Source organism: Sorex fumeus, unplaced genomic scaffold, assembly GCF_029834395.1.
Source record: "Sorex fumeus unplaced genomic scaffold, SorFum_2.1 ptg000046l, whole genome shotgun sequence".
In the NCBI taxonomy this organism is placed as follows: domain Eukaryota; kingdom Metazoa; phylum Chordata; class Mammalia; order Eulipotyphla; family Soricidae; genus Sorex; species Sorex fumeus.
In genome coordinates this window covers 2,398,315-2,406,513 of record NW_026606103.1, presented here as the reverse complement: position 1 = coordinate 2,406,513, position 8,199 = coordinate 2,398,315, and the positions used below count along the sequence as shown (strand labels likewise).

The window sequence follows — 8,199 nt, the reverse complement described above, 5'->3', positions numbered from 1 at the left end:
ATTAAAGAACCGTGATTTACAAAGTTATTGAAACGTCTAATGTTCTAGCATCAATTTCTCATCACCAGTGACCCCAAGTTCCCTCCCATCCCCACAAGCTGCCACCTTACAGGCACATCAGAATGTTTGGTTGTTGTCATTTGTGTCTCATGTTTTTATTGTTGTTTACTCTGTTTTGTGTCTGTAGCTACCCACCCCTCCACATTACTGATGTATCTCAGGCCATTGACCCCTGCTTACCCATTACTTCCTGTCTTCATCTTCTTTCTCTCTTCCCCCCACCCCCACCTCTCTTTCTTACCTTCTCTGTTCTCTTCCCTGTAATCTATAATCAAGGGCAATCTAGATATCCACTCTTTACCATATTTCATTCCTTATTCTTCCAGTTAATTAATATATCACAGATAAGTGAGATCATCCTATGATTTTCTTTCTTTTTCTGGCTTACTTCACTCACCTGATATAATCCAGTTCCATTGAGGTTGCAGCAAATTGAATGATTGCTTCATTCTTTATAGCTGCATAATATTCCATTGTGTATAGTGTTCCATTGTGTATATGTACCACATCTTCATAATACATTCATTTTTATTGGACGCCTAAGTTGATTCCATATTATAGCTATTTGTTTTAAGTGCTGCAATGAATAATGGTGTGATGATGTCATCTTAGATGAATGTTTGTGTGTCCTGATGGTAGATTCCCAAAAGTGAAATAGCTGGGTCATATGGCAGCTCAATTTACTGAGAACTCTTCATACTTTCCACATTGGTTGAACATTCCTACCACCAGTGGATGAGAGTTCCTTTTTCACCTAACCAAAATAAGAAATTTATAATAAGAGATTGTAATCTCTTGATTTGCATTAACTTTTATATGTTAAATGGCTCCTGTGTAAGGTAAGGTATCTTTTCAAAATTCAAAATGCATTTATTATCTCTTACTCAGTGAGGATGTTGGAAATTACCATAGGGCAGTTAAAAACTCATACTTTTTCTCCTTTTAACTATTATTTCTATGTAAGTTTTTCCTTCCTTGAGAATGGTCCACTGCAGAGTATATAAACCCCAATTTGCTCTCAGGGATGGGGTCCCCATCAGTGAAGCAGAATTCTGTTAGCATCTTTCTCTTCCACAGCCCTAAACTTTCACTCTGTAAAATACTTTTTTTTTTATTCATGAATCAGTGGTATTTTATGTTATTTAAAACATGTCTTGACTGAATAGATGGCAGGATAAAGAAGCTGTGGTACATACACACATAGAATACTACTCTACTGTAAAAAATGATAAATCATATGATTAGCTGCTACCTGGCAGGATCTGGAGAGTATCATGCTGAGTGAAATTAGGAGAGATGTTGGATTGGTTTGTCCTTCCTCCCTTGCCTCGGGGAGTTTAGGTTATTGAGTTACCCTCATCACACAGCCCCAGAGGCACTCCCATTCCTCTTTATTAATCTTTAACTTATTCTTTGTTCTGCTTCCCCTCTCTGTTAATCACTATATCCCAAAATCAGACCCTGTGATTTGTAAAATCATATTCTTCTCAGGACTCTGGATTTTGTATATGCAAGTGAAATATTTGCTTTTTTCTTTCCCTTATGTCCTTTTCACAGTTTACTCTAGAACAGTGTCCTTTTTGTATCGACACAGGAAGATAATTAATGCTGTGCTTCTGGGAGTTAATTGACTCAGAACAATATTTATTCCTGGGCATCTGTCATATTTACTCGACTTAAGCCTCAGTTGTCCTTAGTTCCTAGCACCCCAAAAGGAGGGTTCCAGTGAGGGTCTTGGATGGACTCAGGGCAAGCTGTAAGCTACCCAAGCATTGAAAAGGGACAAGCCATAAGATATCCTGGGATCTAAAAGGGACAGGCCAACCACCATAAAATATAGTAAGTTATGAGTATGGTCATGGACAAACTTTGTCATCACCCAAAAAGAAGGATCTGAATAAGGACCCTGCTAAGGTTAGGAAGACTAACTTGGCCTGAGGACTGTAGTCTGGGATATAAGAGAGATGTCTCCAGGAGAGCCACGCCATCCTTTAAACTTAATATATCTTACGGTGTTCAGTTTCTCTTTCTTTCAACTCAGAAATATTTAATTAATCAAATTATAGCATGTAAGTTTATCATTAACAAACTTCTGTATAAAACAAAAATGGGAATAGGAAGAACCATCCCTTTGTTCAACATAGCAATTTTCCAATAATACAAACCTTAATAGTGATAGCACAGTGGGTAAGGCGTTTGCCTTGCATGCGGCCGACATGGCTGACCTGGGTTCTATTCCTCCGCCCCTCTCGGAGAGCCGGGAAAACTACTGAGAGTATCTCGCCTGCATGGCAAAGCCTGGCAAGCTACCCATAACGTATTCAATATGCCAAAAATAGTAACAACATGTCTCACAATTTGTTGTGAGACATTACTGGTGCCCACTTAGGAAACAGATGAACAACAGGAGTACAGTGCTACAGTGCTACGATGTTCATACAAAATGACTAGAAATATTAAGAAGTAAATTTAAGATGACCATTTAAATGGAAATAAGCCAAGGAAAGGAGAAATATGCCCCTAGATGTTTTTCTGCTCTTGGGTGTATCTTCTTGCAAGATGAGATTTTGTCCTAGAAGAAGTTTCACCTGAGGGAAAGGACTTACATATATTGAGTGTGCAATCACTACAAGTTGTATTACCCCCAACTCTGGGGGCCTGGGTGAATACCGAAGGCTGTGAGATGGGGCATGAGGGAATGGGAATGAGGGCAGAGTGAGACTGGAATGAGGGACAGGGTGAAACTGGAATGGGGCATGGGGCGAGACTGGAATAGACACATAGGGAGAATGGAATGCATGGAGGAACATAGACTGTAATATTTGGCAATTAATCACCAACCATTTTGGCGGTCCTGTTTCCTCCCTCATGTGTTGGTATGCAGAGACTGATTGGGATGGGGAGGTGACTCTTGACCACCAAACGCAAGTGGTGAGTGCCCTCACTCACAGAGAGAGAGACACACACACAGAATGATCTCTCACCTGATGGAATATAAAGACATGTAGTAGACATGATGGAATATAAAGACATGCAAATACCCAAAGGTCACAGAAATTGAGAACTGGTCTTAGTAGTAAGCTACCTTGGGGAGTGAAGAGGAGAGACACTGGGACAATGATCAGAGAAGTAGATATTCAGGTGAGGGTTTTGGTGCTAAACCGTGTCGTGCACGAAATGCTACTATTAACAGCATAGTAAATCACTGTGCCTAAAGTAAAATCAAAACAAAATTCTCTTGACCATCTACCATTCTCAAAAGTCTAAAATTGAGACCAGAAAGATAGCACAGCACTTCAGGTACTTTCCTTGCATATAGCCCATCTGGATTTGATCTTGGCACCACATATAGGCCCCAGACACTGCCCAGGAGTAATCCCTGAGCACAGGTGGGTGTGTGGCCCCAAACAAAGCAAAACAAAAACCCCTCCAAAAATTAAAATTGATGACCCTTAACAACAGAATAAAAAGTCGAATTGGGAGACAATCAGAATGTTTATTTGGGCATTAAAAGGGCACCATATAAACTCATTAACGGCCATGATCCAGAGACTCACAAAAAATCTCGAAAAAGAGCAACAAGTGGCAGAGATGCATTTAACTCAAGCTGTATCATTCTATTTAAAATTTTGGAATTTCTGGAGTTACATCTCATACTCTATGCCACTGGTATACCAACAGTAGCACACAAAGTAGAAGGCAACTGATCTTGATCTATCTATCTATATACATATATATATATATACATACATACATACATATGTACACATATATATTTGTTCACAAGGCTCAACATGTAACAACATGTCAGTAATTTCTTATACAAGGCTTAACAGCTCCAAGATGAGATACAACAATCTTCATACATTTTCCTCTAAAAAGCCCTCTTTGGATCATTTTTAGTGAATAACTCTTAACAAACAATAAAAATAAATTATTGAGGATCTGCCTTTGGGGCAGGCTTGGGTAGTAGTGGTAAAATTGAAAATAATGGTGATGATAAGGTGTAATGGTGGTGGAATTGGTTTGGTGTTAGAATATTGAATACAATAAATTATTGCAAACAACCTTATAAAAATTAAAAATAAGAAAAAAAGAGTTGTAGAGGGGCAGGAGTGATAATATAGCAGGTAGGGAATTTGCCTTGCATGTAACTGACCCAACTTCGATCCCCACATCCTATATGGTCCCTATATGGCCCCCCAAGCACCGCCAGGAGTGATTCCTGAGTGCAAAGCCAAGAGTAAACCTGGAGCACCCCTGGGTGTGACCTCAAAACAAAAATAAATAAATGAAAGAGTTGTAAAGCTCATATTCAGAAAGAGTCTGCAGAAGGCACAAAAGTGAGTTTTTATAAGGTAAAGAGAAAGATGAGGTCATAAATGATATGCTGATCATGTGAAAGCCTCAGCATGGTCAAGAGGTAAAAGTAGATTAAAGTTCACTTTTTATCAGTCCTTTCAAAGAGGATATTCTTGCTCTTGTTTCTTGGAATGTTGGTGGCCAGAGGCCTTACCCAGTTTAGGGAACACAGACTGTAGATTTGGTATATCTGCAGTGGCTTCTTGCAGCTCTGTCTTATTTCATCTACAGTCCCTACCCTGCCAACCTGGGTTCGAGTCACAGAATCCCATATGGTACCCCAAGCACTGCGAGGAGAAATTCCTGAGTGCAGAGACAGGAATAACCCCTGTGCATCTCCATGTGTGACCCCCCCAAAAATGAAATCTAAATTAGCTAGAATGCTACTAGGATGAACTTTAGAATGCTACTAGGATGAACTTCAGAATAAGAAGAATCACCAAGGTGAGAGAAAACCATTAATTATCACAAAGCATTGATCACCAAAATGCAACATATATATACATATGTATATATTTAACAACAAATATATTATCTCAACATGAGTAAATTTTTTTTTTATGGAACGCTTCACGAATTTGCGTGTCATCCTTGCGCAGGGGCCATGCTAATCTTCTCTGTATCGTTCCAATTTTAGCATATGTGCTGCCGAAGCGAGCAAATCATGAGTAAAATTTTATGGAAGAGAAAAATGCTTTGATATCCAGAGGTGACACTTGAATCACCTTAGTAATCTCCAGAACCAGTGAACAAAACTAGTGGCCCAAACCATTGTTTCTCACCCTTTCAATGACTACAACTCCCTTTGGGCCTTGTTTCTTCTTGTGGCACCCTGTTCTATTAGTTGGTATTCCAACCTTGTCACAAGACTAGAGGTAAAAATCACCCATTTATTTGATTTTAACCTGTGTTCCCCTTGTAACAACCTGGTGGGCCCCTAGGAGTTATTTGATCCCTTGTTGAGTAATGCTGGTCTACAAAGTTCTAGCATTTACTCAATCTACTTAACAATTGTGGAATATACATATACATATACATATACATATACATATACATATACATATATGCATATACATATACATGTTTATAAGTATTATACTGCAATCACCAAGCAAGGGATGTAGAGGGGAATGAAGTGACAGACTAGACTTATCATATGAGGTGGGGACTGGCAATGGCTTTCAGGGAACTGTTCTGACTATCCATTAAAAACATAAATGCTATTTACAGTATTATAAGCATATAACCTTAATTATCATAATAATTTTAATTGGCTAACGTTCCCCACATTTAATTTTCTCAAAACTATGTTCCAGCGGAGCCGCCACGGGCCCTCGCGGCTGCTGTACTTGGGCACGCCCGCGCATGCGCCCTGAGCCTCGTCTCCGCCGGGCTCGGCGGGTCCCCCCGACCCTGCTGCAGGCTCCTGGGCGGGCCGCCGTCCCGGTTGTTCTGCTGGGGTCCGTCACCTCCTCCTAAGGATGCATCCCGACTTATCTCCGCACTTGCACAACTGAAGAGTGCAACATCTTGATAAACTTGCTTGAGGAATGTCACAAAAATCACAGCTTTCTGAAATGTTTGGTCATTGCAATGATCTTGATTGAGAGATGAGAAAAATGCTTGAAGAAAGAGTGCACGGAAAAGAGGATCAAGAGCAGGGAGCATGATAATGCGATGCGAAAGAGACTGTTTAATTCCCCAGAGGATTCTGAAAAATAAATTGTATTTTCACTGGATGCCTTGGCTGAGAGAAGACCTAAAGCCTCTTGGTTGACAGCTGAAAGAAGCCTCTCAATTGGTTCTCCAGAACCCTTTGCCGATCCGTAGACACAAGGCATGGAAAGATCCGAAAAGCCTGGATTCTGACAATGTTGGCAGACCGTTAAGTTCTCACCAGCAAACTTGACTTCCCACTTTCCCCCTTTCTCTCCACCAGGGAACACTGGAGTAACTTCTCTCCCTCAATAAAAGAACTGATTTTAATCATAAAACACACACACACACACACACACACACACACACACACACACACACACTATGTTCCAGCAGCATCCCTTTTACTTACCTCTTAAGAAATAATTTACAGTTTTAAATAAATGGACCCAAGAAAAGTTCGTTTGTTAATGGTCATACAATGACTAAATAGCAGTTATCTTAAACCCAATTTTGAACGATCAGAGAAACAGAACCTGGATAAGACTGTGTAGCTGACCCCAGTTTGTTCTCCAGCTTCACATATGGTCCCCCAGAATACTTCCTGGAGTGATCCTTGAGCACAGAGCCAGCAGTAAGCCCTAAGCACCACCGGTGTAGTCCAACCCCCCTTTCCACTCCTGCCATCACCACCTAATTATGTATAAAACCCAAATCCATACACATACTAGCCTCAGTGCTCATAAACAAAGAGAGAGGGAAAAATATTAGACCCAAGGGCTCCTAGGTGGAGAATTCAATAAAGCACAAGTAAGTCAAATGGGAACAAACAGAAAGCCTGGAGTCAGAGCTGGACCCTCACAAAGCCGATGGGAAAGACAGCAGCCTGGGAGCAGGTGACACAGTACTTCCAGGTCACGGCGTGACAGAGAATTGCAGGCACCTCCTTCCTGACACATGTCCAGGACTTGATGTCCAGACACACCATTGAGCACTGACCCTGTTGACTCCCACGTAAGGAAGGTTTATTCGGTAGAAAACATACCAGACAGGCTACATACTCTGAAACCATATCTGTCAGTGTTTCAGCATCTTCTCTAAATACGGACCCTTTTGGTCTGGCTTACTTCCAGGACCCATATCTCCCCAAATAGAAAATAATGATGATAATAATAATAGTAGTAGTAATTTAAAATAAAATTCTAAATACAAAAATTAGAATAAGATTCCCATATAGTACAGCTGTTTGACTTCAGGGTAGATGCCCAAAAGACTGAAAAGAGTCAAAAAGAGATATTACAACCAAACACACAGCATTATTCACAATAGCACAAGCATAGAAGAAGCAACGCACAAGTACTAGTGGTAGAAGAGGAAGTAGCAGAATGCTGTATAGACATAAAACAGAGCACTACTGAGCTTCTCAGAAAATTCTGACACATGGTGAACACTAAAGACATGCTGCTAAGTGAACAAATCAGTGAGAAACAGAGAAACACACATTGAATGAGCTTAGACAGGAACTCTAATAAGTAGCTGGAATCTTAGAAACAGAACAGAGTTGTGGTTGCAGGTTCCTGGAGAGAAGGGGGAAAAGCATGTGCATTATTTACAGAGCAGTCTCTACCCTGCAGAAGGAAGGGGAGAGGAAGATGAAAGGCAGTTGGTTGCACGACATCATCACTGTAGTTAACATCGCTGCACACAAAGATGCCAATTTTTTTTTTCGGTTTTTTGGATCACATCTGGTGATACTCAGGGGTTATTCCTGGATTTACACTCAGGAATTACTCCTGGTGGTGCTCCAGGGGACCATATGGGATGCTGGGAATTCAACCCGGGTCGGTTGCGTGCAAGGCAAATGCTGTACCCACTGTGCTATCGCTCCAGCTCCTGAAGATGTCAATTTTATCTTTTATATATGTCACAATACAAACCTTTTTAAAGCTTGGGAAGTAAATCAGTGATCTAGTGAAAAGGAATTAAATTCTGCAGGGATCTCTTCCGGAGACAAAATAAATTGGCGGAGTGGAGGACTAATTGGCTTATTCTGTGTAGAAAAATATGTGAATCCAGGGATGAATAAAATTATTAAAGACAAAAGTAAAATGCATAAATATG

The 8,199-nt window shown here is 40.4% G+C and overlaps 1 non-coding gene across 1 annotated transcript; it reads right to left on the bottom strand.

Annotated features, from left to right (window-relative positions):
* Nucleotides 1-4,976: 4,976 nt before the first annotated feature.
* On the bottom strand, nucleotides 4,977-5,083 carry LOC130031289 (U6 spliceosomal RNA). The gene has a single exon (XR_008793637.1). It is a non-coding gene; the product is annotated as a U6 spliceosomal RNA (small nuclear RNA).
* Between the last annotated feature and the right edge of the window lie 3,116 nt (nucleotides 5,084-8,199).